The sequence below is a fragment of the Nelumbo lutea genome, chromosome 3 (assembly GCF_056320005.1).
Source record: "Nelumbo lutea isolate HS-2025 chromosome 3, American lotus-T2T, whole genome shotgun sequence".
Lineage (NCBI taxonomy): Eukaryota > Viridiplantae > Streptophyta > Magnoliopsida > Proteales > Nelumbonaceae > Nelumbo > Nelumbo lutea.
Genome location: NC_142686.1, coordinates 101,906,196 through 101,928,653, shown reverse-complemented (window position 1 = coordinate 101,928,653; position 22,458 = coordinate 101,906,196). Strand labels below are relative to the sequence as shown.

At 41.0% G+C, this 22,458-nt stretch overlaps 1 non-coding gene across 1 annotated transcript; it reads right to left on the bottom strand.

Annotated features, from left to right (window-relative positions):
• On the bottom strand, positions 1–105 carry LOC148867228 (small nucleolar RNA R71). Its single transcript, XR_016112069.1, has one exon. It is a non-coding gene; the product is annotated as a small nucleolar RNA R71 (small nucleolar RNA).
• Positions 106–22,458: the final 22,353 nt, after the last annotated feature.

Genomic DNA, 22,458 nt, shown 5'->3' with positions numbered 1-22,458 from the left:
AAGCTAATTAATGATATTACTACTTTTGCTCAATGAGAGGGAATCCTTGTATGAAGCATGGGAACGATTCAAGGAGATGCTTAGGAAATGTCTTCACCATGGGATACCAACTTGGCGTCAAATTCAGACTTTTTATAATGGTATTACCCCCTCTAATTGATCCATTATTGATGCAGCCGCAGGTGGCACAATCATGAGAAAAACTTCAGAGGAAGCTTATGACCTAGTAGAGGAGATGGTGTCGAACAACTACCAGTGGAACAATGACCGAACCAATCAGAGGGGAGTACACCACATCGATTCCCTTGCAGCCATATCTGCTCAACTTGCTAGTTTGAATAAGAAGTTTGATGCTTTTAATATTGCAGCAATTAATACACCATCTAGCATCCCATGTGATTTTTGTGGTCAAATAGAACATATAAAATCTGATTGTCTATTAAGTAGTCCTTTTACTTCACATGAGAATGATAATTTTATCTCCCATGCTGGCAGGTCAAATTTCAACCCATATTCGAACACATACAACCCAGGGTGGAGGAATTATCCAAAATTTTCATGGAACAACAATCAAAAGGCACCCATGGGATTCTAACAACAGCCACCCCCACAAGAAAAAAAGTGTAATTTGGAGGAGATGATTTCTAAGTTCATCAATACTGCTGAGGAAAAATTCCAAAGCCATGAAACATCGATTAAAAACTTAGAAGTTCAAGTGGGGCATATTGTAAATCTGTTGTCAGAAAGAAAAGAGGGACAACTACCCAGCAACATGGAGAAGAATCCTAGAGAGCAGGTAAACGCCATGGCCTTAAGAAGTGGGAAGACAGTTGGTGAAGCCCAAGAAGACGACAAGGAAGATGACAAGGAAGCTGAAATTAAACTTCCTTTCCCCTACCCAAGAAGAGTCTTGAAGGCTAAATTATATAAGCAATTTGAAACATTTTTGGAAGTGTTTAAAAAGATCCATATTAATCTTCCTCTTCTTGATGTATTGTCATAGATGCTGAAGTATGCCAAATTCCTAAAGGAGGTGATGTCGAACAAAAGGAAATGGGAGGACTGTGAGATGGTGAAGTTAAATGAAGAGTGTTCAGCCATTCTTCAAAAGAAATTGCCCCAAAAGCTTAAGGATCCAGGGAGTTTTTCTATACTTTGCACCATAGGGAATACTGAATTGAAAAAAATTTATGTGATTTAGGTGCTAGTATAAATTTAATGCCTTATTCTGTTTTTGAAAAACTTGGACTGCATGAACTAACATCTACAACTATTACCCTACAATTGGCCGATCGAAGCATTAAATACCTTAGGGGAATAGTAGAAGATGTTTTAGTCAAAGTGGGTAATTTCATCATTCCTACTGATTTCATTGTGTTGGATATGGAGGAAGATAGGACAATGCCATTGATTCTAGGGAGACCCTTTTTGCTATGGGTAATGCTTTAATTGATGTGAAATAAGGTCTACTTACTCTTAAAATCAATGGTGAAGAAGTAGTGTTTAATGTATTTAAAACCATGAAATGTCCCAACACAATTGAACATGAAATATATGCAATTGATTGCATTGGTGTGAAATAGATACATCTAAATCAGAAGACACGTTGAAAATTGCACTTAACAATAATACTAATCAATTGCAACAAGTAGAGCAGAAGTTTGTACTAAAATCAAAACTGTGAAAATTGACTTCTGACACAAAACTCCTCCCATCTATTGTGCAGGCCCCTATTCCAGGTTTAAACCCACCCATGAAGGATGAGAGGGGGAAACATCGGAAGTTAAAAACCAGGTGGAGTGGACTCTTTGTAGTGGCTAAGGTATTCCCTCATGGAGCGGTTGAACTGCATAATGGCAAGGGAAATACATTCAAGGTAAATGGGCAGCATTTAAAGCATTATATTGAAGGAGAGAAACCCATCCACCATGGGCCCATTCTCTCCTTGAAACCGCCATGAAAGAAAGGTGAAAGTCAAGCTCACGACTTAAAAAGAGCGCTTGTGGGAGGCAACCCATTAAGTTTAGTTGTTTGTTTTGTTCAATTTTTTTTCTCTTATGAGCGTTTTTTTTTTCGTATCTCACATCTGCAAGATCTCAACAAGGCATTCAGGGAAGTCTTCTTAAATCTTTCTCTCCTTGTTCTTGTTATGCATATTCCATACATTGAGGACAATGTATATCCTAAGTGTGGGGGAGGATTAAGGGGTTGATAATTTTTTTTCGGACTCTAGCATGCTTCGATTATCTCTCTAACATTTCCTTTCAAAATTTCTACTCCCTAGAGACTTGTTTTTTAATGATTGCAAACCACCGTGAATCATGTGCTTAGGTGAGATAGACAAGAAAGGATGCAAAGCAAATCTAGCTGAAATTTTTTGCTATGGAAGGTACCTCAGTAGTTGGAATGATCAACGAGCAAGATGCAATACAAATTTGACCCCTATGAGCATTTGGTTTATGACCGTCAAACATGGTTTGATTATTCTAGAACTTGCTTTAGTAGACATATTGAGATCACAGTAGTGAGTTCAAGGATTGGTATGAAAATGGTGATGCCCTTTTTCGAAAAAAAAGAAAAGAGAGAAAGGGAAGAGGAGAAGAAATAAAGTGTAATGTATGATGGAGCATAAAATGCACTCACACTAAAAGCATAAGAAAATGGTGAGATGGAGCATAAAATGCACTAACACTAAAAGCATAAAAAAAGGATGAGATGGAGCATAAAATGCACTCATTCCTAGATTCCAAACTTCTTGTCACCTTTTGATGCAATGAACTCATGCTAGTGGCGTAGATGTGATATATAAGCAAGCCTATAGTAATAAAATTCCTTGTTTTGACTTATTCAAAAAAATATATATTTTTTTATTATGAGGGGATACTTTGAATCTTGCTGCATTTGATTATGAAAACAATGAATACTTACTTTAGTCCTAAAATTGTTCATGCGACAAAATGCCTGCTCCCCTTGATTGTTGATTTCACTTGGTAAACATGAGGATCGATGATTTAAGATAATTCTTTGACAAGTTAAAGAGGAATAAGAAGTGGATGAATGGAAGGATCATTAAATACTGGATCAAGGCATGCAAGAGAGGGAACACCTTGTTAAGAATGACCTCCAAAAATTTTAAGTCAGCTTGTCTTGTTTTAGTTTTACTTTAGTTTTGTCTTGCCCGAGGACGGGCAAGAGTTTTAGTGTGGGGGGATTTGATGAGAATAAAATTTATCATATTCGGTGCAGGACAAGGAAATAAGTCGCAAGAAGAAAAACAAGGCTAATCGGATGGGTTTTCATAGTTTCGGTAGTGATCAGTAATCTAGGCCTAACGTTCATATCCGGGCTTCGATTGAACTGATTCAAGATCCAATGGAAAGATAAGAAAGAAAACTACAACTTTTATGTTTTGGGATTTTATAGATTCGGTATACATCAAAGTCAAATCCTGGCCCGAAGACGGAGCAATTTCGTAGTGAGGCCCAGTTCCCAGCTGAAGCCCATTTCGCAGAAAAACCTTGAAGCAGCCCAAGTTATTAAAGCAGCCCATTCAAATTCAAGAATTTCGAGAGTCCTCTTAGATTTAAATTTTAAATGTAATTCTAGAAAGATTAGGAAAGATTAAGATCATGAAATAGGAGATAAGATAGGATAGGATAGGAGGAGTTTGGATCAAGGCTGGATTATCCATTCTTGAGATAACTCCAAGTAATTGTAAGCTATATCAGAGCTGGGCGTACCAACCCTAGGGGTATCATGAATTGCATTGAGCTATTATCAAGAAAGGAGAAAACAAATCAAGGAACTTGGGGAAGGTGATCAAGAATTCAAGAAACCTCAAGAAGAATGTGGTGGCAAGAAGAGGAGATCTCAGCACCATGGACGAATTCATGAGTTCTTTCTTTTCATTTGTTTGCTTTAATTCTTTTATCATGAACTGATTTGTTTTTATCTAGGGCTGTGGAAAGCCTAACCCTATTAATGAATACATTTTTATCTTTATGATTTATCCAAGATTGTGATTTCCATACAGTCTATGAACTATTTTGCTTAATGCGATTAAGAGCTTGGCAACCTCTTAATTGATTTGGTTTATGTGAATGAATCGAGAGAGGAATTCACATAATTGACTGAATAGTTTATAGTGTGAATTGAATGGTATATAGAGATATATATGCATGATTCATCTTGAGAGCTCTACTCAAGAGATCAAAGTGTTACCTGATGGGCGTAGTTTTAATATATCTCGAGAGAGAATATTAAATAAAATTGGAAAGACCTCAGCTTATGGGAATGACAAATAATTTTGGTTAATCGACTCCATTAATATTCATTACATTGGTTAGGTGGACCAAAAGCCCTAGTGATTTCATCCATTGCATATTCAGTTAGTGATCACCCTTGCTTCTATTTTATTTTTCTAGTTTTTATTTTCAGTAGTCCTTGCTCTCTCAATTCTGAATTTCAATTGTCCAAATAATTAGGGAAGATTGTGGTTCTAATACTTATTTTGTTAAATCCTCGTGGGAACGATAATTTTATACTACTTGATAACTAGTGCACTTGTTAGGGTTATATTTATAGCTATCAGGGACCTGGAGCTCGCGTTGTAGCGAGCTCCCCCTATGGCGAGCTATGACATGGCGAGCTGCTCTACAGGCTCATTAGTTAGCTATGGTCAGGTCATGACGCTGAGATGTTGCTCGTGCTGAGTCAGATCCACGTGTCATCATCTCATTAGGTTGGGTCAAATCATCCTCCATCAGTTTTAATTCCTGAGATCCATGTGAGTAGAGACTGTAGCACTATTCCTTGCAGTCGAGGGAGAGGTCATCTCTTGTCGGGCAGTGCTTGATCATTACGGGCTGAGAAGTTAAGTGTAAGGCCATTTGGGATAATACCTGATGGACTAATATTGCACATACCCATAGTCATTGGGTTTTTATAAGATGGCTTGGTCCAAGGAACACTTAGTGTAAGTGTTGGGCCCATAGGGTCCATGTGATGGGCTCAGGGGGTTCACTGGGTTCTCTAGTGAATTCGGCTAGGCCTTGTAACAGAGGCTGGGCCGAACCCATGTGGTTGGTGTGTAGATCAATGCTTGGGTCCCATGCCATACAAAGAAGCCCAATTGGGTAGTAGTTTGGAAGACTTTTGAGCACTTGATTCTTATTGAGCCTAAAGCCCATTTCGTACTGGGCTAGTTTGATCAGTTATTAACAGAGACGGATCTAAGATTAGGATGAGCCCAAAAGCTTATCTAATCTGTAGATAAGATTAAGAAGAGTCCTAATCCAAATACATATTTAGATAAGTGCAACTCCTGATATGATTAGGAGTTTTTCTTAATCATTAAGCAACTAGAGGAAACCCTAATTCAAATTACAAGAATTTGAACCCTAGGGATTTCGAAAAACACTCTGCAGTTTTGAGATAGGATCTTAGAAACCCTAGAAAAGAAAAAGCAGTTCGCCATCTTCTTCTCTAGCCCTCTCCTTCAGCAGCCGCCACCTTCTACTACAGTTCAATTTCTCTGTGAGAGAAAGATCAAGAAAGAGTTCTTGATATTAGTCTTTGTTGAAAGGCTGATCCAATTCGGTGCTCATTGTTTCCAAAGGATTCTCATGAAGGATTCAGTGTGTAGGATGCACTTTACTGGTTCTGTTCCATTGTTGTTGTGTCATCTTCAACAGGAGCAGATCTTGCTATCTTCTTTGGGCGTGAACACCAACTTTGGGGGATATTATTTCTCTGGATCAGGTCTCCCTTCTCTTTTGGTTTAGATCTGGTTTGGTTCTGGTTCAAGTAGGATCCTTGAATCTTGATTCTAAAATTAGGGAATGCGATTCCCAGTTGGAAGGTAGTGATGAGAATAAAATTTATCATATTTTTATCCCAAATATTCAGTCTTTTATACTGAATTAGTGCTTATTTGGACTCATATTTCTTGTATTTCGGTTTAGGGCATGAAAGAAGGCATCAGGAGCAAAGAAATGCAAATCAGATTATTTTTCATAATTTCATCACTGTTCAGTAATCTAAGACTAACTCTCGTATCCGAGGTTAGATTGGGCTGATTAAAGACTCACTGGAAAGATAAGAGAGGAAGCTTCAGCTTTCATGTTTTGGGCTTTCGTAGATTCAGCCTGAATCGAAGTCAAATCCGAGCCTGAAGTCGGGACAAATTCATAGGAAGGCCCAATCCGCAGCTTAATCCCAACTTGCAGAAAAGTCTGGCAGCAACCCAATTCGCAGAGGAGGTCTAATATGAATCCAAGAACAAGAAGTTGAGAAGAGTCTTATCAGATCTAAATTTATGATGTAATCCCATAAAGTTAAAGAGATTGAATTCATTAGATAAAGAGATAAGAGTAGGATTAGACTAGGACTTTCTATTTTTTAGAGATTAACTTCATGAAAGAGTAGGAGATCACCCCCTCCCCTTAAGCTATATAAAGGGGTGGGGGGCAGACTAGAGAGGCATCAAGAAGTAGAGGAGAAATCCAGCTATGAAGCAAGAAGTCTGCAAGAAGGAGGTGGCGGCAAGGAGAAGAGGAGATCTCAACTCCAAGGGCAAAACCATGAGTTCTTTCTTTCCTCTTGTTTGTTTTATTTCTGCTAGTATGAACTAATTTATCTATATTTAGCATTGTGGAAAGCCTAATCATATCAATGAATATATTTTTATTCTGATTTATTAAAATCATGATTTCTATATAGTCTATGAGTTATCTTGCTTAATGCTATTAGGAGTGACCATCTCTTAATTGATCAGGCGTATGTGAATGAATCGAGAGAGGAATTCACATAGCTGATCACATAATTCATGGTGTGAATTGAATGGTATATAAGGGTATAAACACATGATTCATCTGAATATAATAGTTTTTCCTTGGACTTAATGCGCTTCTATCTTGAGAACTTTAGTCGAGAGATTGGGGGGTTACCTGATAGAAGTAGTTTTAGTATATCTCAAGAGAGAATATTAAATAAAATTGGAAAAACTTCAGCTTATGAGAATGACAAATAATCTTGAATAATCTTATGCAATAATATTCATTGGAATGGTTAGGTGGACTGAAAGCCCTAACAGATTCAACCAATCGTTACATACTTCAGCATTGTTACTTCTGTTCTTGTTTACCTATTTCTGTTTTTTCATTAGTTCTTGTTCTCAAATCTGAAATTCAATTGTCCAAATAATTAGGGAAAGCTGTAGTTCTAATACTTATTTTGTTAAATCCTCGTGAGAACGATATTTTTATACTACTTGATAACTAGTGCATTTGCTAGGGTTATAATTATAGCAATCAGGTAGGTAGGAAATTTTTGAAATTCGCCCACCCATTCCACAACAGTTTTGGCGTCCATATGATGGATTCTACCATCCCTTTCAGTGGTATCAAAGCCACATGTTCAAATCTTGAACAAAGAAACCAGATCTGAACTTGCACAATTCGGTAGAAGCTGTTCTATCCGGGTATTGCGCAGATTGCTGTTTTATTTCAAGAAATTGTTTCTTGTTAAGGGTGATTGATCTAAAATTAATTTTGTTTAAATCTGAAATTTATTTAGAATTGTTCTTGATTTATTTCTTGATTTAATGGATTGTTCGTACCTAGAGATCGAAGTGCAGATTTGGCGCAGATTATCTGCACATTCTCCTTTTGTAATTTCTATTTAATTCGGTCTGTAAAATAAGTTTTTTATTCTTCTAGACTGAATGTATAGGACTAAATCAAGGATGTAATTAATTAGTAGAAATATGATTTCTGTTTTATTTTATTTTCTTGATTGAAGAAGACGGTGGCACTAGAGATTTGTAGATAGAGGGATCGCATTCTGCGTTTTGCAGTTTATGAAACTGCAACCCTAGTGACTAACCTCTGTTTTGCAGGTGGTGTGAACAGTCCATGTCTAATTTATGCTAGTCTAAAATCAGAAATACTAATTTCAGATCTTTCTTGAATTAATTCTTGAATTGAAAATCAGTTTCAGACCATTTCAGACCAGATTGGACCAAATCTGTTTGGACCGAATCTAGGGTTCAAAAGGGGACTGTTTTCAGTCCTGTTTTCTCACTTTTAGGCCCAAATCTGATGTTCAATTGCAGGGATTAATTCATCCCAACCTGTAAAGCCCAGTTTTACATAGTTAAAACTGCAAAAGCACACTTTGTGAGAAAAGCTATATGGGCCGAACTACTAACTGCTATTCAGCCCATATACCTAGATGATATTAATTGTTAATATTGTATTTTAGTTGGGCTGATTAATGGGCTTTATAGCTAATGAATGATTGGATCAATTCTTCCATATCATGTGATTTGTGGATGTTTGATGTGCTACGACCATGGGTCATAAGCACTTGACCCATGATGATTCGTTAGTGGCTCTTGCACACACCATGGATGAATGCACATCATTGCCATAGTGTCCCCTAAGGTCATTGGATGATCCCTCCTTGTATGGTGGGTCCCATAACCCTGAAAGGGGTGCATGCGGAAACCCTAGCTGATTTAGGCACACTAGAAATCTAACTTTATGAAAGTCAATGGAAGCCACTTTGGTTTGACCTAAATTAGAACTAGGGCGTAATTTTGTTCCCTCTGGTAATATGAGTGCATGTGATAGGGAGATTCATATGATGGACTCTCTAAAGGCCTTCTATCATTAGCACGATGATGGGTCCTTTAGTAATGAGGAAACACACCATAAAATTGGGTTATCCATTTGCTGTTGGGTCTATCGGAGTGTTTCATAAGAAGATAGGGGCATCATAGACCGATGTGGAAGGGGCTTCACCAGAAAATGGGAACTCTCTCATGGTACCTTGGTGTAACCTGAATATGATGGGTGAATACTCACTAGATAGAAATGTTTACCTGAAAATGGCTCTGATCCTTGTCTGACAGAGGCCAAAGGGAAACTCATATGATGAGTGGATGTGATCCGTCATAGAAAGGTGGTGGGGTTATGCAACTGAAATAGTTGGCTACACGCACCCTATGTGATTTCCCACATCTCTAAAGACATTTCTCCGTCTCCGTCACTAAGATAGGAGGAAAATCTCAGGGATGAACAAATGAAAATGTAACATGGATTAAAATCCATATCTATGTAGGTAACATGAATCAAACTAAGGTTGTGGACTAACGTTTTGCTGTTTTACCAGAAAATGGCAAATGGAAAATTTGCTAAGTTGCTTGACGATAACAAGCTTAAGGGACCCAATTATGTCGACTAGTATAGAAACCTTATGCTGGTCATGGCTTCAGAAAACTGGATAAGGTGGATAAAAATCCTACTCCAGATCGTCCGGGGGATAGGGCTTCTGAGGCCCGAAGGAGAGAATACCAAGAATGAGAGGATAAAAACTCCCTGGCCTGCTACTATATCATACCATCTTTGGACAATCCGATACAGAGGCAGTTTGATCAGATTGAACTCGCTAAGGACATATTTGATAGTCTGAAGACTATATACAAAGAGCAGAATTGTTCTACTCGACAAAAGGTCCCGAAATAGTTCATGACCGCATAGATGACTAAGGGGCAGCTAGTGCATGACCATTGTCTTCGGATGATGGGCTACATAAATGAGCTGGAGGCCCTTGGTTCTGGGCTATTCTCAACTCTCTACCTCCGTCCTTCAACCCGTTCATTATGAATTATAATATGAACAAGTTGAATGTCAGCGTCCAAGAGCTCAGCAATATGTTGCAAAGAGTTGAGGAATTAATAAGGAAGGATGAGCCGATAGCCATGCTTGTTGAAACTGGCAAATCTGGCAAAAAGAGGAAGGAAAAGAGAAAGCCTCAGAAGAAGACCATCAAATCTAAGAAACAAAAGAAAGACAATGCATCTGATGCCTGTCACTTCTGTAAGCAAGTCGGTCACTGGAAGAAGAATTGTCCTGCCTACCTAGAATCTAAGAAAGGTACTTTCAAAACTTGTGTCATGGAAACTAATTTATTAGTAACTTCTGTATCCTGGTGTGTTGACTTCGGGGCTTCAACTCATGCGTGTAATTCACTACAGGGGTTCAAAGTAAACAGAAGGTTGAGTGAAGGAGATGTGACACTTTACTTGGGGACTTCTGCAAGTGTCGCAGCTACAGCGATAGGAACCGTAGAATTAAATTTTAGAGAAAGGATTCTTGTACTGAAAGACTGTCTTTATGTACAAAATCTAAGAAGAAATTTGATTTCTATTTCTAAACTGTGTGTGGATGGATATACTGTCTTTTTTAGTAATATGATTACTATCAAAAGGAACAACAAATTCATCACATGTGGGGAACTGGAGAATGGTCTCTATGTTCTACATCCTTCTCTAGAAACTAACCTAACCGAAACTACGTCGGTCGAAATCCCTAAGAAAAGGACTCGTGACATAGTCAGTCCCATGTGCCTATGGCATTGCCGACTTGGCCACATTGGTATTGATCGAATCACAAGATTGATAAAGGATGGTCCTTTGGGTTTTCTTGTTAGACAGTTTTGTTTGCCCTTAGCTTCAATCAGAATGATGTACTTTATGAGTTTATTGTAAATGAATAAAAGTGCACATTTGATTCATGTTCCCTTGGTATGTTTCTGTGCAATACCCTTAAACTGAACACTTAATGAGACTCGTGTTAGTTTAGAATGTTCACAGCCAATGGGTTGGTTTGGGGAGACCTATCCTAACAAGACTGACACTATGGTGCCACCAAGTAGGTTGGGGTGGCCTGTCTCAGCTGCCAGGGTGAGACCTTAGGCACATGCAGTGTAGGATTAATTGAAAAGTTACACCCGACCCTTAGACTCAATTATGATACTGCGGTGGGTGTCGGATTGGACTGTCTTTGATGTACCAATCAATGAGATCCTTAGCGGGGGTCAAAACCTAGGTATGTTGGGACAGTCTGAGAATTCACCTCCCCTTTGTCAAACAAAGGTAATGATCGATGATGCACTCTCACTGATGGAAACCAAGACTGTCGGCAGCCGATTTCAATTGTTGAGATTTGTTTTGCAAAATATAATTTATATGAGATATAAAAGTATATATATTATGGTTTCTAAAATGTTTGCAAGAAGGTTTTAATTCCCGGGATCCATATAAGTAAAGAGTGCAACACTGTTCCTTGCAGCCAAGGGAGAGGTCCTCTCTTGTCGGGCAGTGTATGATCATTATGGGCTGAGAGGTTATGTGTAAGACCATTGAGGGTAATGCCTGATGGGCTAGTCATGCATCTGTCCACAGTCCATGGGTGTTACAAGTTGGCTTGGCCTAGGGACCACTTATGGTAAGTGTTGGGCCCATAGAGCCCATTTGATGGGTTTCAGGGGGTGCACTATCCATAACAGTGTATTCGGCCAAGCCTTGTAATAAAGGCTGGGCCGAACCCATGTGGTTGATGTGTAGATCAATGCTTGGGTCCCATGCCATACAAGGAAGCCCAACTGGGCAGCAGTTAGGAAGGTTAAGTGAGCACATAAGCTCAATGGGCCTAAAGCCCATTTTGAACTGGGCTATTTAATTAGTTAATTATGGGGTGAATTATGAGATGGATTAGCAGATAGGATAGGGTCTTGACCCTATCCACTCAGAGAGTCCAGATCTGAATGTGATTCAGATCTAGAAACCTCCTAATAAGATTAGGAGAAAGCTAACCTAATCTGCAGATAAGATAAGGGTTTATCCTTATCACATAAAAGAGAGGAGCTAATCTTTTTAAGTTAACAAAAGGAAGGGGCAACAACCTTTAGTGGGAATGAGATATTCACATCCTCTTGAGTGTTGAGATCACAGAATGAAGAATTAAGCATCCCTACAGAATTCTTTCTTGTCGCCTCCCTGTTCTTGCCGCCCCTGTTTGCCAGTTCGATCTCCAGTTGTGGGAGAAGTCAAGATTTGATCTTGACATCAGTTCTTTCAGAAAGAATTGATAGAAAGCTGTGCTCATGTGCCATCCTACTGTTTCTTGCGAAGGACAGAGTTCTTGGAGAAGAACACTGCTGATTCTACTCCATCCTGCACTGTGCCATCTTCAATGGGAGCAGTCTTTGGATCCTTCCTTGGGCGTGAACACTTTCATTGGGGATACTGTTTCTCCGTATCAGGTATAATCTTCTCCTACTCCTTTTGGTTTAGATCTGGTTCAGTTCATGGTTCAAGAATGATCCTTGAAAATATGATTTTCTAAACAAGGAATGTGATTCCCAGTTGAAGGGAGAGAAAAATTTTTGAAATTCGCCCCCTTATTCCGCAATCTTTGGGCGTCCATACGATGGATCTCTCTTCCCTTCATTTCTAACCATAGAAAACCTTCTCACTTGTGAGCCTTGCCTTAGATGCAAGATGACAAAGCGGCCATTTAATGGTAAGCCTGAAAGATGTACAGACACACTTGACCTTATACATAGTGATGTATGTGGTCCCCCGAGTGTTAGGACCCGCAACCAATACATGTATTTCATCACCTTTACCGATGATTTCTCACGATATGGTTACGTGTACCTAATAAGACATAAATTTGAATCATTTGAAAAGTTCAAAGAGTTCAGACAAGAGGTCGAGAAATAGTTAGGGAGAGAAATTAAAGCCATTCGATTAGATCGAGGTGGCGAGTATCTCTCTGATGAATTCAGGGACTACTTGAAGGCCAACGGGATTATCTCACAATTGGCTCCTCTTGCAACACCCCAGCTTAACGGTGTTTCAGAGAGAAGGAATAGGACATCGCTAGACATGGTCCAGTCACTTCTCACATGCTTGGAATTGCCCACATCCTTTTGGGGATATGCATTAGAGACTGCAATTTATGTGCTGAATCGGGTTCCTACCAAATCGGTTCCAAAAACTCCATACGAACTATGGACCAGAAAGAAACCAAGTGTTAGACACTTGAAGATATGGGGTTGTCCTGTGCACGTTAAAAAAATGTGTGCGGTCAAGTTGGAATCCAAGACCAATCGTTGCCTATTTGTGGGCTACCCAAGGGATTTAGTGGGTTATCTTTTCTATGACCCAAGTGAGCAAAAAGTGTTCTGCAGTCGAAATGTCATGTTCTTAGAGAAAGATTATATCTTGGACACTCATCGTCAGGAAATAGTTCTTGATGTGGAGAACTCACGATCAGTGGGAGTTGTCCTGTAGGTTTTAGGTAGCGACCAACCTAGAAGATCCACCCAGGTCTCCACGCCACCAGTCCGTTATGGTTATGACCAAGATAGTTACCTAGTGAAAGCCTTGACTAGTGAGGAGGATCCCGTGACTTACGCGAAAGCTATGTTGGACATAGATTCCTAGAAGTGGGTGGAGGCCATGAAAGTAGAGATGGACTCGATGGAGGCCAATGAAGTCTAGACTCTAGTAGGTCCACCCTCCGAGGTAAAAGCAATTGGTTGCAAATGGATCTATAAGAGGAAGAAGGGCCCTGATGGCAGGATTGAGACCTACAAAGCTCGCTTGGTGGCGAAAGGGTATAAGAAAGAAGGCATCGACTATGAGGAAACCTTTTCACCCATGGCCATGCTTAAATCCATTGGGATCCTACTAGTTGTAAAAGCATACCATGACTTCGAGATTCTACAAATGGATGTCAAAACCACGTTCCTGAATGGAGATCTTAGTGAAGATATCTACATGCAGCAACCGCAAGGTTCCATTGCTGCTAGTTAGGAACACATGGTATATAAACTTAATAGATCCATATATGGACTTAAGCAGGATTTTAGGAGTTGGAGCATTCGTTTTGACTTTGTCGTCAAATCGTTTGACTTTAAGCAAAACCCGGATGAACCCTGTGTCTATAGGAAGTATAGTGGAGATAAGGTTACCTTCTTGGTTCTATATGTAGATGACATTCTACTCATTGGGAATGATGTAGTAATGTTAACTATGGTGAAAGTATGGCTTTCATAACAATTATCCATGAAAGATCTTGGAGAAACCTCCTATATATTGGGTCTTCGACTCTATAGAGATAGGTCAAAGCGGATAATTGGATTATCCTAGGCTGCTTACATTGACAAAATTATCAAAAGGTACAACATGGAGAACTCCAAGAAAGGAAACGTTCCTTTTAGGCATGGAGTCACTCTCTCCAAGAAGATGTCTCCCAAGACTTCTAAGGAGATTGAGGGCATGAAAGACGTTCCCTATGCCTCAACCGTAGGGAGCATCATGTATGCCATGCTGTGCACTTGCCTTGACATTGCTTAGGTAGTGAGTGTTGTAAGCAGGTTTTAGGCCAACCCACGGCAGGAGCATTGGACAGTTGTGAAGAACATACTCAAATATCTTCGAAGGACAAAAGAGTTTTGTCTAGTATTCAATGGTAGTTCACTGTAAATTATGGGGTATACTGATGCCAATTTCCAGTCAGATCCAGATGATAGAAAGTCTAATCTGGGTATGTTTTCATGATAGGATCGTGTACTATTTGCTGGAAAAGCAACAAACAAGGGTCCACGATAGACTCCACAACCGAAGCCAAGTACATTGCCGCAAGTGAAGCTGCCAAGGAAGTCGTGTGGATGAAGAAGTTCGTTCACGAATTAGGAGTGGTTTTGTCCAGCACATCACCCATCCCGTTGTTATGTGACAACAATGGAGTGATCATCCAGGCTAAGGAGCCTTGGGCCCACTCAAAGTCAAAGCACATCAAGAGGAAGTACCATGTACTACGGGAGATCGTTGGTAGAGGGGACGTCCTGATTCAGAAGGTAGCATCAGCGGATAATATGGCAAACCCATTAACTAAGCCACTCACACAGAAGGTGTTTGAGAAACACGTGGAAAGTATGGGACTCCGACTTGTACCATATTGGACCTAAGTGCAAGTGGGAGTTGTTGGACAGTTTTTGTATGCCCTTAGCTTCAATCAATTTTGATATACTTTTGATATTTAATGTAAATAAATGAAGTACATGTTTGATTCATGTTGTATGGTATACTTTTGTGTAAGACCCTAAAACTAGACACTTAATGAGATTTGTGTTAGTTTTAAATGTTCATAGCCATTCGATAAGTCTAGGGAGATTTATCCTGCTAAGGCTGACACTAGTGTGCTGCCAACTGTTGGGGTGGCTTGTCCCAACCGCCAAGGTGAGACCCAAGGAACATGTAGTGTAGGATTACTTTAACCCTTGAACCGGACCAGATTTCCAGTATTGCCCTGGACCTTGGAGATTGATGAGCAAAATTGAAAAGTTACACCTAACCCCTAGACCCGATTATGGTACTGCACTAGGTGTCGGATTGGGTTGTCTTTTATATGCCAATCAGTGAGATCCTTAGTGGGGGTCAAAACTTGGGTATGTTGGGACAATTTGAGAATTCATCTGAGTGGGTGATCATAGTGACGAGATCAGCCCCTTTGTCAGACAAAGGTAATGATCGGGGATACACTCTCTCTGATGGAAACCGAGTTGCCAGTAGTTGATTTCAATCGTTGGAATTTTATTTTGCAAAATTTATATATATGATATATACCTAAGTATGGTTTCAAAATATTTGCAAATGGTTTTAATTCCCGGGATCTATGTGAGTAGAGAGTGCAACACTGTTCCTTGCAGCCGAGGGAGAGGTTCTCTCTTGTCGGGCAGTGCTTGATCATTATGGGCTGAGAGGTTAAGTGTAAGGCCATTTGGGATAATACATGATGGGCTAATCTTGCACCTACCCACAGTCCCTGGGTTTTTATAAGATGGTTTGGCCAAGGGACCACTTAGTGTCAGTGTTGGGCCCATAGGGTCCATGTGATGGGCTCAGGGGGTTCACTAGGCTCTCCAGTGAATTTGGCTAGGCCTTGTAACAGATATTGTGCCAAACCCATGTAGCTGGTGTGTAGATCAATGCTTGGGTCTCACGCCATACAAAGAAGCCCAACTGGGCAGCAGTTTGGAAGACTTTTGAGCACTTGATTCTTATTGGGCCTAAAGCCCATTTCAAACTGGGCTGATTTGATCAGTCATTAACAGGGGCGGATCTGAGATTAGGATGAGCCCAAAAGCTTATCTAATCTGCAGATAAGATGATTAAAAGTTTTTCTTAATCATTATGCAACTAGAGGAAATCCTAATTCAAATTACAAGAATTCGAGCCCTAAGGATTTCAAAAAACACTCTGTAGTTTTGAGATAGGATCTCAAAAATCCTAGAGAAGAAAAAGCAGTTCACCATCTTCTTCTCTAGCCTTCTTCTTCAGCAGCCGCCACCTTCTACTATAGTTTGATTTCTCTGTGAGAGAAAGATCAAAAAAGAGTTCTTGATATCAGTCTTTGCTGAAAGGATGATCCAGTTCGGTGCTCATTGTTTCCAAAGGATTCTTGTGAAGGATTCTGTGTGTAGGACGCACTCTGCTCGTTCAGTTCCATTGTTGTTGTGTCATCTTCAGTTGGAGCAGATCTTGGTGTCTTCTTTGGGTGTGAACACTAACTTTGGGGGATATTATTTCTCTGGATCAGATATAATCTCTCCCTTCTCTTTTGGTTCAGATATTGTTCGGTTCTGGATCAAGTAGGATCCTTGAATATTGATTATAAAATAAAGGAATGTGATTCCCAATTGGAAGGTAGGTGGAAAATTTTTGAAATTCACCCACCCATTCCGCAATAGTTTTGGCATCCATACGATGGATTCTACCATCCCTTTCAGACATCCGGTTTGAGCCGCAACTAGCAATCAAAGCGTAGATCTTGGCAGATTTTATTGCCTAGTGTACATTCAGCTCGCCGACCCCCGAAGTTGCCAAGCTAGTAGCCACCTCAAAGGAATCAACCAATGCGGCGCCTATCCCAGCCCAGGAAGTTTCACCTTGGAATGAGTAAACTTTGATCCTTCATGTGGATGGCTAATCCAACCAGTATGGAAGCGAGTCTGGACTGATCCTACGGTCTAAGCAAGGTAAAGCTAAAGTATGCCCTCTGATTCACATTTTGAGCTGAATATGAGGCAGTTATAGCCGAGCTGTCGCTAGCAAAGGAGGTCGGGGCAAAGCATCTGACAGTGTGCAGTGACTCAGCTAGTCGTTAACCAAGTGAATGTACAGTATGTGGCCAGGGAGCCCACCATGTCCGCCTACCTGGCCAAGATAAGGGATCTCCTACCTAACTTCCACTCTTGGTTCCAACAGATTTTAAGGTCACAAAACTTTGAAGCCATATGCTCTCAAAGCTGTCTAGTGTGATCGACTCTATGAAAGGATGGTCTACATAGAAGACCTAGTACACCCAACCAAAGAAAGGGTGGCAAAAGAGGTCGCCCCCATTCTGGTGGTAGAGCTGAGTTGGATGGATCCGCTCGTTGACTTTCTGCCCCACGAGACCCCACCGAAAGAACATAATGCAACTTGGAGGGTAGAGCGGCAGGCAGCTCACTATGTGATCGTAGACAAACAGTTGTATAGAAGATCGTTCACGCTCCCCTACCTACGCTGCTTACGTCGAGTTGAAGCGGTCCAAGTGTTGCAGAAGATCCATGAAGGTCTATGTGGAGGACACTTGGGGGGTAGGGTGCTTGCCCAAAAAGCACTACGACAAGGCTACTATAAACTTACATTGAAAGATGATGCAATTGAACTAGTCTAGAAGTGCGATAAGTGTTAGCGGCACACCAACATTTTACATCAACCCCCAGCTGACCTAAGACATCTTACTAGTCCATTGCCTTTTGCGCAATGGGGGATCAACATACTTGGTCCCTTTCCACTTGCAACTGGGCAAAGGAAGTTCTTAGTCGTGGCGGTTGATTATTTCACAAATGAAGCATCGTTTATAGACTCAGGCTATCAAAAGTATTAATCTCAGACAACGATGCAAGTAGTGTCTATAGATTCAATTGCCCGCCCCAAGCAAATGGCCAGGCCGAAGTGAAGAACAGGGCGATACTCCACGGCCTTAAAGCTTGGCTCTCCTGAGCTAAAGGTTTGTGGGTGGACGAGCTACCCACTGAATCTGTAATCCCAACTAAAATTGAGGTGTCAACCTTACGTTCTAAGACATATGACGAGGAGACCAACGAGGACGACCTATGGGATAATCTAGACTTGGTAAAAGAGGTTCATGATTTGGCCTATATTTGGATCACAACATACCAACAGTGAGTAGCTCGATACTATAACGACCGAATTAAGAGACACCAATTTAGAGTTGGCGATCTGGTACTTAGGAAGGTTATGGTGCCTAAGCCCGATGTAGGAAAGCTAGGTCCAAACTAGGAAGGACCCTATAGAGTCTTTAGAGTAATTAGCAAAAACATGTATGAGCTTGAAACGTTGGATGGGAAGCTAGTACCCCGTGCGTGGAACGTGGACAACTTAAGAAAGTATTACTTGTGAAAATGTCCAGAAGTTCTGAGCCTTGTCTACAAAATTTAAAAACTCCGCTAAATATGAAAGGCCGACCTCCCAGCAGCTCTGTCAAAACGAATCTAAGGGATGCCAAAACGCTTTCAGCACTAAGGCACCAAGGCCAACCTCTCAGCAGCTCGGCCAAAACGAATCTAAGGGATGCCAAATCGCTTTCAGCATTAAGGCACCTAGTCCGACCTCCTAGCAACTTGACCAAAAGGAACTTATGAGCACATCAGCCAAAGATAGTTCATACAACACATTATCTCAACAGAATTAAAAAATATAAAAGGGAGACACAACATATATTGAAATAAACTCCATTGAAATTGCAAAGCAAGTACATCGAAAAAAAGCTACAAGAAACAGGTCTAGTAAAATAGGAGCACATAGGCTCCAAGGAACAAGTCTGTGAAGTCTGGCAAGAGCACGCAAGCTCCAGGAAACAACAACTACAAAGAAAAACTCGAACCACCTCGGTCACTATTCATCACCATCGCCCTGTAGCTTGTCATCGACATTGTCTGCCCCTTCACCCTCCTCGTCACCAACCTCCTCTTCTTTGTCGGGAGTCAAGGGCTCCTTGTCTACCTACACTGCGAGCTCGTCCGACACATCCTTAACAAAAAAACTGTCAAAGTTGAAGTCAAGGTGCAGGTTCATTGTGGGGACAACGTTAACGACCTACTCCTAGGCGTATTTGGGGGACAGGCGAAAATGTTCAACAGTTGTAGTCCCAACTCGACAGATATCCTTGGTGTACTTAGTCCATCGTTCCTCTAGTTGGCAGTCCCTCGTCTGTACTTCATCATTCAGTGTGGCAATGGTCCCCTTGGCCTCCTCCATCTTGCGCTGCGTGTCGATACTTAGCCCGATAAAGCGTTGACTATCCTCCTCGACACTGAGCTGAATTTCCTACAACTGGGCATTTTAAAGTGTCCATGCTCGCTTGCATCTTGTGCTTCTCACTCTATGATGAGCTAACTTGGTTCAATAGCACCTAGCCTATTGTATTCGCCTACCAAAGAAGAAAAGGAATAGTTAGAATAAGGATAGTAGGACAAGAGAACCAAAGCATCAGAGAATACACCGAGTCATACTAGCACCGACCTCAGAAGGATCCATACCACTATAATACTGCACATCTTCTAGAAAGAGTATACCTCTCCCTATGCGAAGTGCTACTAGGGGATCGGTGAGGCGGTCAAGTACAGAAACGTCAACGTTGGGGACAAAACAAGGTATGCCCAAGGTATAGGGGCCGGCGGGATGCTCCTCTGGGCCAACTTGGAATGAGGAGGCAGCAGGGTCTATGGGGGCTTGTTCGGGCTCAACAGACATTGGGTCGCCACCCCTTTCAAGGTCGACGACTTCAGGGGCATAAGCTATAGACTCCTTGGCACTGGCCAAGGCACCCTCCATCGATGCACGATCGACGACCCTCTTCTTCTTGGAAGGTTTCTTCTTCTCCACCACCAAAAGTGACTCCATGCTCGCCATATCTGAGCAAGACAAAGAAATGTTAGTTGAGCTAAAATTAACTTCTGAACCAAATGCAAAGGACATGTCAGCCAACCTACCTACGTGGCTCAAGCCAGCCCGGATAAGCATATACTCAGCTAAGAAGTTTTCTACTTGAAATTGCCGATGCACGAGGCGTTGAACTTCAAGGTGCAGATCCTTGTCGAACTCTACATTGACCTTCCTTGAATCCCTTCACCATACTGTATCCATGTTCTAGGAGGCTCTACGGGAAAGAAAGAAGTATTTGTTCTTCCAATATTTGACCTTAGAGGGAAAGCCGACCAACAGCTTGTAATCGCGATGGAAGGGCAGGTAAAAACAATAAGGAACTTTGGGGACCTTCTTCATGCTACATAGCCCAACGAAAATGTATATGTCTAAGGGAAAGTTCAAGTGATGACACAGGGAAATCAATCCTACAAGTGTCCAAACTGCATTGGGGTGGAGCTGACCTAAAGAGACACCAAAATATGAATGCACCTCAGAAATAAAAGGATGCAAGGGAAAATAGAGGCCAGAAACCAATGCCTCCTAAAAAGCACAAACTTCATCTCGACCATGACTCCATGGATAGTGATCTAGGTCGGGCTAAGTACAGTTAAATTCGTTAGGGATGTGATACACCATATACAACTCTATTATTCTCTCTTCACTCAGCTCGATATGGCCAAATGGGGTTTCCATCTCCGCCTCTTGCTGAGACTTCGAGGTCTCAGCCTGAGAACCTTCTTGATCTCATGATGAGGCTCCCCCTCTTACCCAATGAAAATTTAACAACCTACCCTCTAAGTGACCCAAAGACATTGCTATAAGGGAAATGGACTCACCAGTTATGGGGCGATAGAAAATTGGCACTATCGAAAAATAATCTTTGATCGGCGACCAAATGGTAGTACTCCGACAAAGCTCTCCTCCAACCAGTCACCCTTTCCATCAATGAAAACTTTAGAACAGTGTGAGTGGGACCCTGGTGGGAGCCCCTTATATAGTTTGTTGGGTAGAAAGATCGACGGCTAAGGTGTGTTGTTGGTGAATCGATGGCTGAGAAGTTAGCACCGCATGTACGCTATTTTGAAATTTGAATTTTGCACACCCAACTTGCGCACCCCCTTTTAAATTTTGAAATCCAAACTATATCATGGTTTCGCCTATCCCCGAACGGGGTCAAGTGGGCGAGCCGAGCGACCTATGAGCTAGTCGGACAAATTACCAAAGAAAGAGCTGCTCCCTTCGTTGAGCTAACGCCAACTTGGGAGTGGGGGGCAATTGATGAGGGGTAATTTGGTCTTCCGAATAACATAACAACATGTGGCATCTAATTGACAACTCAGCATTGAGTAAGTAGATCACCTCATTAGGTCGGCTAGTAGCACCTTGCCCAGGACCAACCTAAAGTACTTGGGTCTGGCCGACCTAAAAGGCCTCCGAACAAAGAGCAACCTCCTTTTAAGGATTGACCAAGCTAAGAAGAGTATGGCTGGTGACCTGCAAGGCGTGCTCACTAGACTATTACGTAGACCCATTACTAGACTAAGTTCTCTGGAGTATTAATGCTCGACTGTTAGGCTGGCCTACCCGCTTCACCCACATTAGGATCGACCGGACGGACCTTAATCCTCTGCACAAATTATGTAACTGATGTAAATACTCTCTCCTACCTAAATGGAAATGGCTCTTTGGCAATCTAGGACCCGTTATAGAATGTCTCTAATCCCTCACAGATATATAAAGGCACCATTCTCCTCAAAGAAGGTACGCACGACTAATCTCTCGCACTCTCTAAATTTCCAAGCATTTTAATTCTCCAAAAAAACTCTTCACCGACTTAAGCATCGGAGTGCCCTCCTTGAGTAAAAGCAACCCAGACACTCTAATTTACTCTTTTGTAAAACTCCTCAGCTCGGCATCTGACAAGAAAAACCTCCAACTTAACATTGGAGTCATCTGTCAAGTGAGAGCTGCCAGATCATCCACTATCAATAGAAGTATAGAATTCTACATGGAAGAGCTCGAAACTTAGATTCAAAGTAGAATCTTTGTTGCTTTCGGAATTACAGAAGACGAACTTCATTAATTACCAACCTTAAGGTTGCGTTTATTTGTGGTGTAAAACATCATCAGTGTAAAACGTTATTGTTGGTTCAGTTTTGTTGATGTTGGAATGGAGATGTCACTTATAGTAAGGTTTTACATCAATTATATAAAACGTCACTTATGTAAAACTTCACTAAAAATGATGTTTTACATCGATTATCCATGTAAAAACTTTTATCGACATAGTATTACAACGATAAATACGTTTTTCGATGCTCAGGTTTTTCAATGATCCAGAAAATTTCAAATAGTTCGGTGTGTAAAACCGATGAAGTTTACACCACAAGAAAACAAAACGTAAGTGTTTGCTTAACTACAAATTTCAAGGACAGCAAAATAGTTCTTCCTTGGTTATGACCGTTAGATATTCTTAATTCTTAGAATCTTATCAAATAAGAAAGTGCACATATAAATGATATACATGTCTACCTGGTTGTGACCTGATTAAAAAAGGGGCGGTCTAAATTGTCCCAAGGACCAATCGATTCAGTTCTATGGCT